This window comes from Chanodichthys erythropterus, chromosome 3, assembly GCF_024489055.1.
Source record: "Chanodichthys erythropterus isolate Z2021 chromosome 3, ASM2448905v1, whole genome shotgun sequence".
Lineage (NCBI taxonomy): Eukaryota > Metazoa > Chordata > Actinopteri > Cypriniformes > Xenocyprididae > Chanodichthys > Chanodichthys erythropterus.
The window spans coordinates 70,849,330-70,867,758 of record NC_090223.1 but is presented as its reverse complement, the minus strand read 5'-3'; the positions used below and the strand labels follow the sequence as shown (position 1 = coordinate 70,867,758).

Here is an 18,429-nt window from a genome sequence, read left to right as displayed (position 1 = left end):
CTGCGTCTAAACCAACAACATGTTTATTAGATCCAATACCCACTAAACTACTGAAGGAATTGTTACCTGTAGCAGAAGAGCCTCTTCTCAATATTATCAACTCGTCTTTATCTCTAGGTCACGTCCCACGACCGTTCAAGCTAGCAGTTATTAAGCCTCTCATTAAGAAACCACAATTAGATCCAAATGTATTAGCAAATTACAGACCCATTTCAAATCTTCCATTTATGTCTAAAATACTAGAAAAAGTGGTGTCAGTCCAATTATGCTCCTTCTTGCAAAAAAACACTATCTATGAAAAATTTCAGTCAGGATACAGATCTCATCATAGCACAGAAACTGCGCTCGTTAAAATTACAAACGACTTACTTCTAGCTTCTGACCAAGGCTGTGTCTCAATACTAGTGTTACTTGATCTCAGTGCTGCGTTCGACACTATAGATCATAAAATACTCCTAGATCGACTACAAAATTACACTGGTATTCAGGGACAGGCATTACGGTGGTTTAGGTCGTATCTATCAGACGGTCACAATTTTGTTTATATAAACGGGGAAAAATCTAAGATCACGATAGTAAACTATGGAGTGCCGCAAGGATCAGTGTTAGGCCCTCTGCTATTTTCAATATACATGCTGCCACTCGGCAATATTATAAGAAAACATGGAATTAGTTTCCACTGCTATGCCGATGATACTCAGTTATATATTTCAACACAACCAGATGAAATCTCTAAATTATCCAATCTGACAGAATGTATTAAAGAAGTAAAACATTGGATGACTAGTCATTTTCTTCTATTAAATTCAGATAAGACTGAAGTATTACTTATTGGACCAAAAACCTGTACACAGAATCTCTCAGACTACAATCTGCATTTAGAAGGATGTACTGTTACTCCATCCTCGACAGTTAAAGACCTGGGTGTTATATTAGACAGCAAATTGTCCTTTGAAAATCATATTTCATATGTTACAAAAACAGCCTTTTTCCACCTCAGAAACATTGCTAAGATACAGAATATGTTATCTATTTCTGATGCAGAAAAGTTAGTTCATGCTTTCATGACGTCTCGACTAGATTACTGTAATGCATTATTAGCTGGTTGTCCTGCTTCCTCAATAAACAAGCTACAATTAGTACAAAATGCAGCTGCTAGAGTTCTTACCAGGTCAAGAAAATATGATCATATAACACCAATTTTATTATCTCTACACTGGTTACCCATTAAGTTCTGTATCGATTATAAAGTATTGCTAATGACCTATAAGGCTCTAAATGGTTTAGCTCTACAATCCTTCACGCTCCTTAAGATCACAAAACTCTGGACTTCTGGTTGTACCTAGGATAGCTAAGTCCACTAAAGGAGGGAGAACGTTTGTACATTTGGCTCCGAAACTCTGGAATAGCCTTCCTGATAATGTTCGGGGCTCAGACTCACTCACCCAGTTTAAATCTAGATTAAAGACGCATCTCTTTAGCCAAGCATTCACATAATGCATCTCATATCAGATCAATTGCACATGACTATCTTTGCTTAATGTTATGAACAGCAGCTACGCTAATTATTCTCCATTTGCTTTTCTGTTTTGCCTCGGGACACCCGTCCCGAGGTGACTAGAGATGACTTCAGCTTCAGTTTGGATCCAGCCTCTTAAGAAGACCTCAGATGACCAACACCTATGAAGAGACGGCGCCAACTCCTGTGAGGACTTCAGAAGACGCAATCATCTGGATCAACATGCACATTACACAATTTCTATATATCCTAATCATTGTTAATGTAATTCATTTTTCAGGAGCTCATTGCTTCTACGTTCAGTTAAACTGCTAACAGTGATTGTAAATTAATTGCCTAAATTATTACATTATTTGCTAACTGCATTCTTTAAATTGTGATGTTGACATGCATTCTCTGTAAAGCTGCTTTGAAATGATATGTATCGTGAAAAGCGTTATACAAATAATTGTGAATTTAATTGAATGGAGTTGGAGTTCAATACTCACTGCGATCGGACAGGTAATGGGGCATGGGGTGAATGTTTAGTTATTTTAGATTGGGAGGGTTCTAGCGGCGTCCGACAGGAGTTCAATACTCGCTGCGATCAATACTCGCAGCAATCGGACGGGTAAGCCCCCGTTGGCAGTGAGGTTAGCTTTAGTTATTTTGGATTGGGAGGCTCTCATGGCGTCCGACGGGAGTTCAATACTCACTGCAATCGGACGGGTAAGCCCCTGCTGGCAGTGAGGTAAACGTTTAATTATTTTAGATTGGTAAGCGCTCTAGCGACGTCTGACGGGAGTTCAATACTCGCTGCGATTGGACGGGTAAGCCCCTGCTGGCGTAAATGCAAAACGTTTAGCTATTTCCGACTGGGAGGGCTCTCGCACCGTCCGACGGGAGTTCAATACTCGCAGCGATCTGACGGGTAAGCCCAGCCATAGTTGAACGAGAAGAGAAAGTTTATACTGTTTCTGATGTTTTTATGGGCGCTCAATACTCATGGTGTCAGATTGAAGTTTGACTGATTTGACTGGGTGGTTTGAATCATCTGTTTAGAGGGTTAGTTTGAAGACCGGGAGATTTCTTGCAACATTGGATGAGGGCGAGTTTTAGGCAGAGTTGTGCTCCTGCGGGAATGGAGGTGACATTGCTGCGGCAGTGGAGAGAAAAAGCCAGAGAAACTGAGCCCCTGTGGGAGCCGAGGCGACATCACTGCTGCGGCAGTGGAGAAATTAGCCAGAAGAACTGATCTGCGGGAGCCGAGGGGACATCACTGCTGTGGCAGTGGAGAGAAGGGCCAGAAGAATTGAGCTCCTGCGGGAGCCGAGGCGACATCACTGCACTGGCAATGAGATCATTCCCATTTTATAGGAATGATTGTAATAGTTGAGTTCGATATGGCTTGTGGGTATGTGTGAGAAAATGAGCTGGAGCTGGAAACCTAGCTGATAAGCATTCGTTAGGCTTCTTTAATGTGGAAACAGTTTGATGTAGTTCTTAAAAGCTCTTCTTGCGGGGTTGAGCTGATGTGGTGGAGAGTGTGAGCTGGCTGGGAACTGGATCTGCGCTGCGGCGCGGCTCCGGGCTTACTGAAGGCCTGCTGCGGCGGCCTGGCGCTGGAAGAAGGCCCGTTCCTTCGCTTATTCTCCATTTCTCTATGACAGTAATGATTGAATGGGCCGGAGTAGGGAAATACACAGAAGGAGATCACGGATGATTCGGACGTGGTGCCAGGCCTCAGCGTTTTGGCATGCAGGGACCTGTTTGTTTGGGCTGACGCCCCCCCCTCCCGAAATAATGCTGTTGGATTGGAGAAAAATTGTTCCTAAGGCCAGAGGATTGTGGCAAAGATTCCTCGAGGATGAAAGATTCTTCATCGGACGCGACTTCGGACATGTTGGGAACTTAGGGCGGGACCAAATTCTGGAAACTGTCGAGGATCTGAGTTGAGTTTTGACTGTGATTATATACAGGCCTGAACTCATGCCGATTGGGTAGATACGTTGATTACAGATTGTCAGTGGTGGAATGTAACGAAGTATTTGTACTTCGTTACTGTACTTAAGTAAATTTTTACGTATCTATACTTTACTTAAGTAAAAAAATTAATGCATACTTATACTTTTACTCAAGTAGATTTTTCAGCAATTATCTGTACTTTGTACTCCACTACATTATTAAAATGCGTGTCGTTACATCCTTCCGAATCTTGCATAAAAAAAATTTTGGTCAACTGACATTTTGGCGTTGCTGGCCAATGCACGTTGAAACAGATCGGAGATCTGATTGGTCAAAGAACTCACGCGCTCAGCGCGCGTTTGAAACAACACAAGCGGAACTGATGTAAATCGAAGAAAAGGACACGGTGGACACCAAATATCAAACATGGACGAAGAGCCAACAACGTCGACTGAGCTTGAGCCTGTGCCCTGCAGCTCTGATTCTGAGAGGCATCCCTGGCCTTATTTAAGCAAGTTATTTGAATTTAAAGGTTCAAAGAATGACTCCTGGCGTTTTCAATGTGTCAAGTGCCTACCTCAACGCAAAGAACTGTTGGCGTTTAAAAACTCCCCTTCAAATTTGAAGAAACATATAGAGGTAAGACATGCAATTCTAGTTATTAATATTTAAGTTACAAACTTGCTATGACATGGTGCTATGACTGTTATAGAAAAACGGATGTCAACATAACAAAAATATCACACCAGTATAATATTTGTTTGACGTAAGTTAGTGGTACCCTAACAGGGCAACTTCTTTAGCTGGTTATTAGCACAGCAGGGACGATAGCTTGCTAGTACGTTACATTTTTGGAGATGAGCAAACTACTGCTATATCTGTACATTCGTAGTTGGCTAAAATAGCTGTTTGTTTTGACTCGATGAAAAAATGTTCAAACTTTTTATACGGCGTCGGCCCCTAGCTTCTTTACCATACAACATTGGGTATTTAGTTGACATTCACAAGTAAGCATGCAGGCAAAACTATATCTTGGTTTGATTCGATTGTGAACAATTTTTAACTATGACAGTTGTTTTTTGTCAATATCATGACATTTTTTAGAATTTGCAAACATATATATATATATATATATATATGTATATATATATATATATATATATATATATATATATATATATATATATATATATATATATATATATATATATATATACAGTACAGGCCAAAAGTTTGGACACATTACTATTTTTAATGTTTTTGAAAGAAGTTTCTTCTGCTCATCAAGCCTGCATTTATTTGATCAAAAATACAGAAAAAAAAGTAATATTGTGATATATTATTACAATTTAAAATAATTGGTTTTCAATTTATTATACTTTAAATTATCATTTATTTCTGTGATGCAAAGCTGAATTTTCAGGATCATTACTCCAGTCTATCACATGATCCTTTAGAAATCATTCTAATATGATGATTCATTATCAAAGTTGGAAACAGTTCTGCTGCTTAATATTTTTTCATAACCTGTGATACTTTTTTAGGATACTTTGATGAATAAAAGAAAGAAAAAGAAAAAAGAAAAAAAGAAAAAGAAGCAAATGTTTTCAAGATAGAAATCTTTTGTAACAACAATATACACTACTGGTCAGTAATTTGGGGTCAGTAATTTTTTTCTTTATTTTTTTTTTTAAATAAATCAATAATTTTATTCAGCAAGGATGTGTTAAATTGATAAAAAGTGATAATAAATAAGATTTATATTTAAAAAAATATATATATATTTTGAATAAATGCAGTTCTTTTTAACCTTTTATTCATCAAATATATTAGGCAGCAGAACTGTTTCCAACACTCATAATAAATCAGAACATTAGAATGATTTCTAAAGGATCATGTGATAGACTGGATGTCACATGTGAAACTGAAGACTGGAGTAATGATCCTGAAAATTCAGCTTTGCATCACCGAAATAAATGATAATTTAAAGTATAATAAATTGAAAACCAATTATTTTAAATTGTAATAATATATCACAATATTACATTTTTTTCTGTATTTTTGATCAAATAAATGCAGGCTTGATGAGCAGAAGAAACTTCTTTCAAAAACATTAAAAATCAACATGTTCTCCAACCAATACGACCATATAGGTCGTTTGTCACTTCCCTGAAATACGACCCATAGGAGCGTTTACTAAAGTGGCGCCCCTATCGACAACAGGACACTTTCATTTTAATTCATGAAATACGACTCATAGGAGCGTTTGCTAAAATTGCGCCCCTTTCGACAACAGGACACATTCATTTTAATGCATTGTTCCCTTTTATCTGCATCATGTTTCAGGTTTCGCGTAGCTCAATTGGTAGAGCATTGCAATAACAATATGCAATCATGTGATCATGCGATCGTGGGTTCGATACCAGGGAACACATGTGCTCATAAAATGTGTATGCACTATAAGTCACTAAGGTTAGGTTTAGGGATGGGGGTGGGTGTAGTCGTTAATAAAAAATTAGTTTTGGTAAATGGAAATAGGAGAAATGGTGTAAAAAGTCCATATATTGCATTTAAATGAACAAGCATTTTGATTGGTAATGACAGTAATACGTCATTTCATGACGACAGACGTAACACGACACTGTCATTATTTTTACGCCCACTAGAGGGCACATGACTTCAAAACGTAAATATAGGTCGTAATAAGGTGCTTGAAAAACGACCTATAGGGTCGTTTTTTTTTGGAGGACAGTCTCTTAAAAATAGTAATGTGTCCAAACTTTTGGCCTGTACTGTGTGTATATATATATATATATATATATATATATATATATATATATATTTAGCAATTTAGCGCGAAAGTATATGCGAATATCAAACCAATTTTACCCCTGTGATATGCTTGGTTGTAAGTGTCAGTAGCTTCAGTAGCTTGTCTTTTTTAGTCTAAAGATGTAATCACGTTGGTTTCGCGTTTCAGTGCCCCATACACTGTGGTTTTGTATTAACGTAAATGTAAAATCCTGTAACTTTAGGGTCCAAACTCTTAGTTTAACATGGCAAATACAGTAGCTTTTTGCTTGTGTGGTACTTACATGTTGCCAGTCATAACAAAGTAATATGCTAGTAAGATGTAAGGTTAGTGTTTGCACTTGCACTTAACTAGTAGTGGTTTAGATTAATTGTTGAACCCTTAAAAAATATTTTACATTATGTTGTGAGATTTATTTTGGTTGTAGATTGACTATATTACTAAATACTAATACTACTAATGCTAAACGTGTATTAATTATGTTGTCACTATCTTTTATAGAGAAAGCACAGACTAACCACTTCTGAAGGAGTACTTGGCAGCAACTTCTTCTAAAAAGAAGGGGACATTGTTTGCTGATGGAGGCTCTTCAATAAAGCAGCGAAAACTTGAGGACATCAAAGCATCTCAGAAGACCATAGACCTTGCAGTGGTTAACTTTATTGTCCAGGGTTTGCACCCTTTTGGAGTAGTAGAACAGACTGGGTTTGTTGATTTAATACATTGTACTCAACCTGATTACACAGTCATGTCACGTACAACATTGAGAGAGAGAATTGATAAGTGCACAAAGCAAATGGAAGAAAAATTGAAGAATGCAATGCAGACTGTTAAGTATACCGCCACGACTACAGACTGTTGGACAGCTCATAGGCAAAGTTTCATTGGGGTTACTGCCCACTGGATAGAGCCAGATACCCTAGAAAGAAAGTCTGTGGCTCTGGCTTGTAAAAGGCTGAAAGGGACACATTCTTATGATGTGTTAGCCAGTGCACTTAATGATATTCACAGTGAGTATAACATCCGTGAAAAAATTGTTAGGACCACAACAGATAATGCCTCAAACTTTATTAAGGCCTTCCGAGTTTATGCATGTGAAGATGAAGGAAGTTCAACTGAAGATGAGAGTAAAGGTGTGAATGACAGTGAAGAGGAGGATGCAGAAGAGGAGACAGAGGGTGTTGAAGTGGAAGCTTTGATGGAGGAAGAAGATGAGTGTTCTGAATATCAGCTTCCAAAGCATCACTGTTGTGCCTGTCATATTCTGAATTTGATCTCAACCGTAGATGCCAGAAAAGCTGAATCAAATGTTATGTACAAGAAGATATCTCGTGCAGCATTTGCCAAGTGCTCAGCTCTTTGGAATAAGAGTGCCCGGTCATCTACAGCTGCAGAGGTTATTGAGAGGGAGTGCAAGCTGCAATTGATCCGTCCAGTTGAGACCAGGTGGAACTCTCTCTTCCTTGCAGTTGAGCGAATACTGAGGATAATTAGGGAAAGTGGAGAAGGAGTCGTCAGAGCAGTGACCATTGCACTTAAAGTCCCAATGTAAGTTTTTCATGGAGCAGATACGTAGTTGTGATGTGGTAGGCTATTGATTGTGTGAAATAATGTTGTTTACTAATGATTTACTCCATTTAATTGAACTGCAATAGTGTAGCCTATGCTTATCATGCTGGCATTATGCATGTTCTCACATGGTGTTTTACAGGTTCAGCCCTGCAGAATTTGCTTTCTTGTCTGACTATGCATCAACCATGAACCCAGTCTCTAAGGCACTCAACATATTGCAGGGAGAGGTGGATGTCCACAGGGGATGGCTGGTACCCACTAAAACGCTCCTAACTGTGAAGCTGGACCGCCTCCAAACTTCATCCAAGTTCTGCCAGCCACTGATCTCTGCTCTTCAGGAAGGAATACAGCAGCGGTTTGGAAAAATGATGAATGACCCAGAACTCATATCTGCTGCAATTTTACTTCCTAAGTTTCGCACATCATGGACAAGCAATGAAAACTTGCTAAAGTTGGGTAAGTCATTTAAATAATTTCTTTGTCAAGCATTCATTTGTTAATAGAATAATGGGTAGTGGTTCATTTTAACCAATATATGTTATTTTCAAAGCTAACTGGTATTTTAAAAGGCTAGACAGAAATACTCTTCATTCATGTTTGGATTTTTTTTTGTGCAGGCATGGACTACATTCAGTTAAAGTTGTCCATTTTGCATTTGGTATTAAACGTAACCAAAGCAACGATGCCTCCTCATCCATCTTCATTAGCCATGCGGCTACTGATCACCTGTACATCTGCTGGCTAGGCTCTTTATACCAAAATCCTTAGCACACATTGAGCAGCAGTTGTCAGAGACGTTTAAACACGCATTCACTTGTAGTGTCCCTTAACTATAGCATTTAACGTCGGCTGATAACCCAGGACTCAATATAGACTTGGAGTAAATAACATGCAAACATTAAGATAAAATTAAGAGTAATATTTAACACCCGGTAACCATAATAATGTAACACAACCCGCATTTAAACTTGAACTACACAGTCATTAACCCGATTCTCATGTTTAGCCAACCGACAGCATCTGGTGTATGCGCGATCGTTACTTGTCCTTACAAGTCAGGTTTTTCAAAATGAAGTCTTTAGCTTTTACCGGGTCCTTGAAGCTTGTCTCTTTTCCATCCCGTGTCGTGATCCTCAAAACTGCAGGGTATCTCAGCCCAAAGCGAACCCCCTCACAGTTGCGGAGTAAACTCCTCACCTCATTGAAAGCTGCTCGCTGCTTGCTCACCGTCTGGGTGAAATCAGGAAGGATCCGTATTCGATCGCCATGGGCTGTGGTGACTAACTTAATTTCTATGGCTTTCTTCAGAATGTCCTCTTTTTCAGAGAAATAATGACACCTCACCACAAAGGCGCACGGTGGTTCATTGTCGTCAGTTGGTCTGTTGCGAAGGGTGCGATGAGCTTGGTCCAAGAGTGGGGTTTTCTCGAGGTTGAGGGCCTCTTTCAAAAGACCGGCCACAAACTCAGTTATCCGTTTGCTGTGCTCTCGACCCTCCTTTACTCCTGTAATGCGAATGTTTGAGCGGCGTGACCTCGCCTCCAGATCCTCACTCCGTTCTTTCAGTACGGCCAACTCCTTTTTCATAACAGTAAACTCCTTCTCAAGGGTAGTAATGGAGTCTGAATATCCCCCCATCGCGGACTCCAATCCGGTCACCCGTTCCTCCGCTGCTTCCACTCTTGCATTGACACGCTCCACGGCATTGCGTAACTCGGTCCGGAGCTGTTCAACTTGGCTGCAGAGTTCAACTGATTGAGCAGCAGCGTTTTCTTCGATTTTCGCAATCAAGTCCTCTTTGAGTGAATTAATTCCTTGGAGAACCACATAGTTGTCGCTCGCTGTGTCTTTCTTTGAAGTAGTTTGGAGTTCGACATTAGCATTACTGTTAGCAGCAGATTCTGCATCTCTGCGGTTACTCCGGCTCTTATTCATTTCGCCTCAAAAGTGGCTCAAACTGCATTCAAACCGACTGTTAAGCCCTTAACACGCAAAGGCAGCTTTAGGATACTAGTACATAAAATAAGAGCTATATAAAACGAAATTTGAAGTTGCTTGTGAGGAGCTCAACAACTCTACGTCTTTACATGGCGCCACTCCAACCGGAAGTCCAACATTTGCTTTTTAAAACCTTTATTTCAATGTGGAAACATGACACCTCATTCTACAAAATATTTCTATGATTAAATCGCTGACTCCACCCCCATCAGCCAATCACTGTGTTTATATTCCATAGCAACGAGATCAACCCAGCCCTTACTCTTAGCTTAAGACTTCTCTCTATTCCTTAGTAAAAGTTTGTCTCAGCAGCTTTATGAATAGGTTTTAAGAGAAAACTCTTAGCTAAGAACTTTTAGGAGCTATTTAGGAGAACTCTCAGTGGTAAGATAAAATGTTTTGTGAATACGGCCCCTGCTGTTTCTAGAGTAGTTTGAGTAGTTTGAGTAAGCACTCGTCACTTCAGTTAATATGTATGTTTAGGTTGGCCTTAATCGGCCGCCTGACATTATTTGAGCTTCACTTTCTTTCTCTTATCCATGTGATTTGAAGGTGAAGCCCAGGCTTCACTAGGCTTGTGGCCCTGTAAGAAGGCCCGTAGCTTAGCGGCCAGGCTAGAGCTAGATTAGGTGTGTTATTTACATATAACCACAACAGTATATACACAACAATATATAATGTTAGCTAATAACAGGTTAGCACCTGTTCTCATAATAGCAGGCTTTTTCATGTAGCCGCTATTGGAGGCACTGGTGACCTAATATTCCCCATTAGTAGGTTTATTGGTGTTACTGAGTGCATCACCTGTTGGATTGCATTTTTTTTCTGTTGGAACCACTTTTTGAGACAAGCTGGTTTCTATTAGCACCCTTTTTGTGATCTTGTTAACAGCTATATTGCATATAACTTTGAGTGTAGGCTCTTATGGTTAATTAGCCTCCTTCTAGTTAGCAATTGTATTTCTAACAAGTGCTGTTAGCTGATCATAGTTTGCTCACATAGTTTACACTGCCACAGGCTTTTGATACGTGTCCGTTTGAGGCAGTAGGACATTTTAGGCCTCCCTTAGACCATGTTGGCATATTTTGGTTCCCTTTAGTCACATGATTTAGGGTACATTGCCTGTTGGAATGTGTAGCCTAGCTCAGGTTGCAGTTAGCTTCCCACAGCTATTGTTGGACTTGAGCTGGTCCCCTGTAGCTTGGTTCCCTTTATTTCACGATCTGAAGCCACGTGTCGTTAGGAACGGCAGGCCCCAACAGGCCTCCTTTCTAGTTCACATGTTGGCACAGTTTGTGTTTTATTCTGGAACCAGGCTGAACGCCACTTGTTGCTGAGATTGTAGGCCCCATAAGGCCTCCTTTTTAGCTGACTTTTGGCAGGATGCCTGGGAATCCGAGAACCCATACCACCATCAGCCACGCCCCACCTCTATTGAGTAGGTCTTAAGCAGGCCTCTCATGGAGTATGGTGGCGTAATATGCATTCGTTCTCTCAGTATTATGCGTGAAAGGTTTTGCAATGAATGCATGGCCTGTTGGTTGGTATGGTCTTGGACTGGCTGATGCCATGTGTTTACTAGGGCAGGCCCTAATAAGGCTGCCTTATAGTTTACATTGGCACAGTTTGTGTTATATGGACAAATGGGCTGAACGCCACTTGTTGCTGAGATTGTAGGCCCTATAGGCCTCCTTTTTAGATGACATGCTGACAGGATGCTTGTGAATCCAATACCACTGTCGGCCACGCCTCACCTCTGTTGAGTAGGCCTTAAGCAGGCCTCTCATGGAGTATGTGGTGTAATATGCATTTCCTTTTGGAAACTAAATCTTTGAATGCATGGCCTAATGGTTGGTATAGTTATGGTTGCCACTTGCTGATGTCACATGTTTACTAAGGTAGGCCCTATGGGCCTCCTGCGTAGCATGTGTGTGTTCACTGCTGTGTGTGTGCACTTGGATGGGTTAAATGCAGAGCACATATTCCGAGTATGAGTCACCATACTTGGCCACATGTCACTTCACTTCACTTCACTTTCATGATTATGTGCCCACAGTATGGTCTAACTGTTCGGTTGAGCTTTGTACTTCCCTGTTAGGGTTGTCTGTGTAATAGTGCTTAGCTCCCTAAAGCCGGGCACACATTTAACAACTAGCTAAAACATTCTAAGACTGTGCTCAACATACAGCGATTGTTTCCTGTCACTGAAGCAGATTTATTTACTTTCACATGGAATTTGAACACCTGACTGTATTGACTGTAATCGCAGACTGAACGCAACTGGCTCTGACTGGACACGTTTGAGCGCGATAAGTATAAGTATCAATTTACATTCATAATCAGCCTTACAATCGTTAAGTGTGTGCGCGGCTTTAGCTGATCATGGGTTGTAGGCTTCCATGAGGCCTCCTCCTGAGGTTCAGCCCTAGGCTGGTTTGTGCTCCCCTCTATCAGGGTTTCTAGTGCACAGCCTCCTAAACGTGGCCACTGGACTTACGCCATCTATTAATTATGAACCTGTATACAGCAGTTCTTAGTAGTTCTCTAAGAGGTATGAAAAATAGTAGTTAATGATTAGCTAATAGTAAAGTACCTCATTCAACTGAGCACTATTACTTACTAATTCATTAATCGGAGTGTCTTGTTAGTTAATAATAATTACCATAATGTTGATATTGTGTTACTCATTTGTTCCTGTAGTCATTCATTAATGGTTGAGCAGTATTTTAAAATGTTACCCAAATTAAGAAAAGTCTATCTGTGTTAGACTAAACAAGTCAGAAAAAGTTGTTGAGCAGATTGCTTGTTATTGGCCGGGAAATTTTGTTGTGTATCATGAGACAAAGCTTGTGCCTCATGCCAAATGTATGAGAGTTAAAAAAAAAAACAACAACAACAACAAAAAAAACATTGGATATGCAAAAAAGGTATCTTTGAATTCCACTGAACTTCCACTGAATAGGTGTGTCAGAATACATTGTGGAAAAAATGCAGGTCTGTAAAAAATGTTTTTAAGAAAAATATCATGTGACACACGCACGCACGCACGCACACACTTGTATATGTGGTTTAATTCCATAGGCATAATGGTTTTTAAACTGTACAAACTGTATATATCCCCTACACTACCCCTACCCCTAAACCTACTGTACCCATCACAGAAAACATTCAACATTTTTTAAATTGAAAAAAAAAAAACAACAAAAAAAAACACTGTTTGTTTTACACTGTAGTATGTTTTAAGCCATTTGGTTTACGAGGACACAGGAATGTTTACGTTGTAATACTCATGTCATTGAGTCCTGAAAATTTACGGGTGTGAGTTCGGTTCTGCATCCGCCATCCATTCCTCCAACCACCAGAGGGAGCCGTCTCCCGAATATTGTACGCTGCTGGTTCTTCATTCCTCTCTTCCTGTCTACGCTAGTTATAAGCCATGTTGTTTGTGCATCATGTTGCAAAGTATTGATCCCTGCTCTATATCTCTCTCTGTTTTTGCTGTTGTGCTTAATAAACCTCCGCACATGGATTCAAACACTCAACCAAGTCAGTCTCTGTTACAGTTACAGAATGCGGTTGTCACACCCGTAGATAACCGTACTGGGTGTGAACGTAACCGTATTAACGACTCAAATACAGGACTGAAAACTGTATTCTGCTGCTGTGTGAACGTGGCCTATGACATTTTGATCCAGAGTTATGTTCAATACAAAACCCCTATGTAATTTACCATAGTAGGAAAAACCCAGTCACTTCCTGGTTCATGGGCACGGCTTCACCATAGTATGTATATGGAGCAACTTTGGGCAGCTCTTGCACCCCAGGGGTACAACTTACACCACATTTTGAAGTATTGTCTGACAGAGCCTGCCAGCCTCTTCAAACGTGGTAACCCACATGTTTCTATGAAATTCTCTTTAGGAGCTATGACTCGTCAAAGTTTGTCGCAATGTTAAGTCTATGGGATTTTTCGGACGTAAAGATGAAAGGCATCATGGGCCACGTACACACTGCAGCTAAATTCGGTTGTCAGTTCACCTTTTAGTGCTTAATCGCGTTCTGTACACACACAGTTCAGCAAAATATGGGAGTGACAACCGCATTTACAGAAATTCCACGCAGTGTGTACGGAACCGAACTGTTCAACAACTAGTTGTTAATGACGTTTACGCGCGCCGGCGTAACGTGTGTCTCTCGTGTATGCGCGGCAGATCACAGGGAAAGCACAAGCCTATCCAATTGCTTTATGCTGAAAATTGCGATTCATGTCTGCTCACTTTAATAACTCCATAAACCCATTTGCTTTATGAGACGAGCCCAAAATGCTTATAATGAGTGACCATGGCAACACAGAATAAGTGCTGCGCGCTGTGTGAAACAAGCATAAACAAAACGCGACGAATTGCTGAAAAGTTTTGTCACTTTAATATTACTTTAATATTACTGTGGTCACGATAACGGATACCAAAAACGAGAGACGCCAGAACGTCGCCATGGTTTCCAAGCTGTCAATCATCGCATTTCCGAGAGTGAGTCGTGTTCCGTACACACAACTTGTCCCGCAGCTTTTGTCCTGGACCCATGAACCAGTGTGTTTTTCCTACTATGGGAAATTACATAGGGATTTTATATCGAACATAACTCTGGATCACAATGTTGTAGGATTATTACTGAACGAAGCACATTAAATGACCAAAACACTCCACATTCAAAAGATCAAAGAGAATCAACTCCTTCCCTCACCAAGACCTACATGAATCACAATATTGCTGAAAGATCCTGTTCTCCAATTGCCACTATTTGGAGACCATTTACTGAAGGGACAGATCAAAAAGACTATCTCTCACTTGTTGACGAAGGAACAGATGGATCAACAAAGTCCAAGATACAAGACGTAAATTCCCACTGTTATCAGGAAAACCTAGACCTGCGACACATCTCGAGGTGAAAATCACAGCGGGGCACCATGGGAATCACCCACAAGAAACATTCCCTCTGCCCAGCTTTGCATTTCAAAAGACATTCCAAAGTTCAACAGAGACAATTTAGAAAAATACTGCTAGAGATATGAACTTATCACCAAAAAGCAGTCTCTAACATGTCATATGTATTAAGTATGTTTTATGTTGTTCATGGAACGCATGTAATTCTTTCTGTGTGATTTAAATATTGATTACTGGTAAATTTGAAGAAAATCTACCTCTATTACAGAAAGTGTGTACTGTTTGGTATGGTTGTGATGGATGAATGCTTTCCAGTATTTTGGTGCAAAATTGATTTATGTAAGATGTATGACTTTTGAACTAGCAAAATTAACGTCTCAAAGTTCTGACCAAAATCCCTAAGTTTGAGAACAAAGGACTGTGAGGACAGTATGCTAATTGCATACAAGGACAGGAGAACTGGGCGTTGGACCCCGCCCAAAACAGGACCTGGTTGGCTAAAACAATCGGAACCAACAAACCGTTCAAAACTCAATACCGCGCATTGTGAAAGGGCTTTTGCTTTTCCTTTTTTGGCTTTTGCACTTCGTCTTGGCCTTCGCTGAGGCGGCGGACCGAACATCGTCCTGCCTGCAAGCCAAACCACTTCAAGACTCACTCAAACCCCTGCAAGAAACTTCGTTGAACTTCGCAGCAGAGGACTCGCCAAAAGTCCTTTGTTTCCAGCAACTCCTTGAGACGCAGAGAGACACTCACGCAGCAACGCGTAAACCCTGCGGCTATTCGACGAAGACTCCATTTTCTGCAAAGCCAACTACTTCCCCACGGACGTCATCCTTCAGAACCGAGCCACGCCGCTTCCTTCAACTCCGTCACGAAGGGAACACGCGCTTAAAGGAGCAGCCAACGCAAGTAACACAGGTCTCCTAATTTTGCTGAGCTGGTGCAATTTTATAAAGCAAATGAAACTATGGTTGAATTGCTAGTGTATTAATTCTCTCAGGTTACGGTCCGAGAAACTTGTTAAAAGCTAAACAATTGGGGAATCCGTTCACCTCCAAACAATAACACCATTTCCCTGTAACTGAATGAATGTGTGTGTGTGTGAGTATATGTTTTTCTTTAGATTAGTTTGTGCGTGGTAGATTTAGTTCAATAAAGTCTTGTTTGATTTTCCATACATACGAGTGTCTTGTGCTGTGCTTACCAAATTGCTGCCTTAAACAAAGATCATGCTACCTTGCTCATAATCATAATTATAATTAATAATCATAACAAAATATTATTACTGTTGGCCACAGAAAAATAATTTTGTCCAGAATTGGTAAAATACTGTAACCTCAATTTTTTGGTGGACGAATAATTGATAAAGTGTTAAATATTGATTCTGAATCATTTACGGTTAATCCGGTTCTTATTCAGTGTAATTTAATTACATTTTGATTCAATATTTGGGTTGATTTCCTACAATGTCATAGAGACAAGGGGGTGGGATCATTTTACTCAGGCAACCAATCAGTCTCTCAGGATCATTGTGAAGCTATCAAACCACGCCCTAGCAACCGTATAGAGCACCTTAGTAACAAGCTCCATAGACTTCCATTGAAAAAGATCAAAGGAATATCTTTGGATAGAAGTGTCATAGAAACATGACGGTGGGCTCATTTGACTCGGGGCAGCATACGGTCAATCACGAATCACCTTCAAGACTTCATAGCCACGCCCTAGCAACCATTTAGAGCACCCTAGCAACCCAAAGCATAGAGGGATATCTTCAAATCTGAATATCATAGAGGCATGGGGGTTGGTTTATATCATTCATACTGGCAAGCAGCCTTTGGTGTATCATTACTAGCAGCTGCCAAGCCACTCCCTAGCAACCAAAAATAGTACCCTAGCAACCGTTTTGCAAGACCTATATCTCTGCATCAGAACATCGTACAGACATGGGAGTTGGTTTATATTGACAAGCAGCCTTTGGAGTATCATCATTGGCAGATGCCAAGCCACTCCCTAGCAACCAAACAGAGTACCCTAGCAATCGTTTTGCAAGACCTATATCTCTGCATCAGAACATCGTAGAGACATGGGGGTTGGCTTTTTTGCTAATCATGTTAGCATCTTGTTAAAAACATCCTAGCAGGACGGTAATTATGTTAGCATCATGCTAATCAAGAGTGCCGAGTTTTGCCACTGCAAGCACCATTCACATTTTCTTCAGGAAATGTACATTCTAGTATTGTAATTACTATTCACCTGGACAAAACTTTGGCGCGTAACTCATCCCGCACCGTTTGTCGTAGAATAAGGTGTCAAATCGACCGGCTTATTGAGGAGAGGTGTACTTTGACTTTTCTAAGCGATCGGGTGTACGATGTTTGCGCGGTGTACGAAAAATCGGCTGAAAAAAGTCCCATAGACTTAACATTTGGACAAAATCTGTGAGATCTTATCTTTGAATCAGAAGGTCATAGAGACTTGGGGCTGGGCTCTTTTGACTCGGCCTTTAAAGCAGCCAATAAGTAGTGCCATAGCAACTTCATAGCCACGCCCTAGCAACCAATTACAGCACCCTAGCAACCGAGTGCCGATTTTGCCACTGCACTGTAGCTCCAAAGTATAAAGAGTAGCTAAGAGGCCTTGCAATTCAAAAGTTATTGATATTAAGTGTTATTATTATTATTATTATTATTAAATTTTATTGACAAACATTGCCATATCACTCAGGGCACATTTTTACCTTACCCTTAAAACTCGTATCTGCAATTTTTTTTTTTTTTTTTAAATAGTCCTATATTCAAAGTTATGATTAGATTTGCAGTATTCTTCACTTCATCGTTTACTCATTTCGCTCTATCTGTTCAGTCTTGATTGTTCTATCAGTCTCTAAACTGAGGTTGTCGATACCATCCTCGATGCCAGGGCTTCACCCACTACAAAACTATATGCTCTTAATGGCATCTTTTTTTTTTGTTTGTTTCATCATGGTGTGAAACAGCGCCACCTTAACCCAGGTTTCCAAACAAACTATCTCTCGCTGGGTTTCGAATGCAGTGTCTCATGCTTATGAGGTGCATGGTCTCGCTTCACCTCTAGATGTGAAGGCTCATTTCCCCAAAAGTGTGGCTGCCTCAAAGACGCTGACAAGGGGTGCATCTTTGTAATATGTCTGTGCTGCTGCAGTCTGATTCATTCCTCTCTGCACAAATTCATCAGATTTTACATTGTGGATGTTGGGTCAACCCCGGTTCTCAAGTTCCTTCGGGTTAACTCATTCCTGCATCTACATCCTTGTGCTTGTGTGCACTTTTCACATCTCAAATGCAGGCATCCTCCCAGTATGGCGGTGTGGGCATTTAAGATCCCAGAACGGCTCATCTGCTGTTCTGCACATAGTATGCTGCCTTATTAATAAGGTGTGTACAGAATTTGGTCTTTTAATGTCAATGTTTTAATGCATTGGGCCACGTTAATCATTTTATTTATAACAGTTTTCTATGGGAGGAAAGCGCTCAATGTGTAATTAACCGAGACTGTCCACCAAAAAAAAAAAAAAAAAAAAAAAGAGACCCTATAGGTCGTTTTTCAAGCACCATATTACGACCTATATTTACGTTTTAAAATAATTTTAAGCTGGCGTA

General features: G+C 40.3%; 1 protein-coding gene and 1 pseudogene across 1 annotated transcript in view; one reads left to right on the top strand and one right to left on the bottom strand.

The window, feature by feature from the left end:
- The window catches only part of LOC137005681 (uncharacterized), a 1,355,627-nt gene that overhangs the window by 140,492 nt on the left and 1,196,706 nt on the right, over nucleotides 1–18,429 (bottom strand). The window lies entirely within an intron of this gene.
- On the top strand, nucleotides 3,890–8,592 carry LOC137014495 (uncharacterized; annotated as a pseudogene).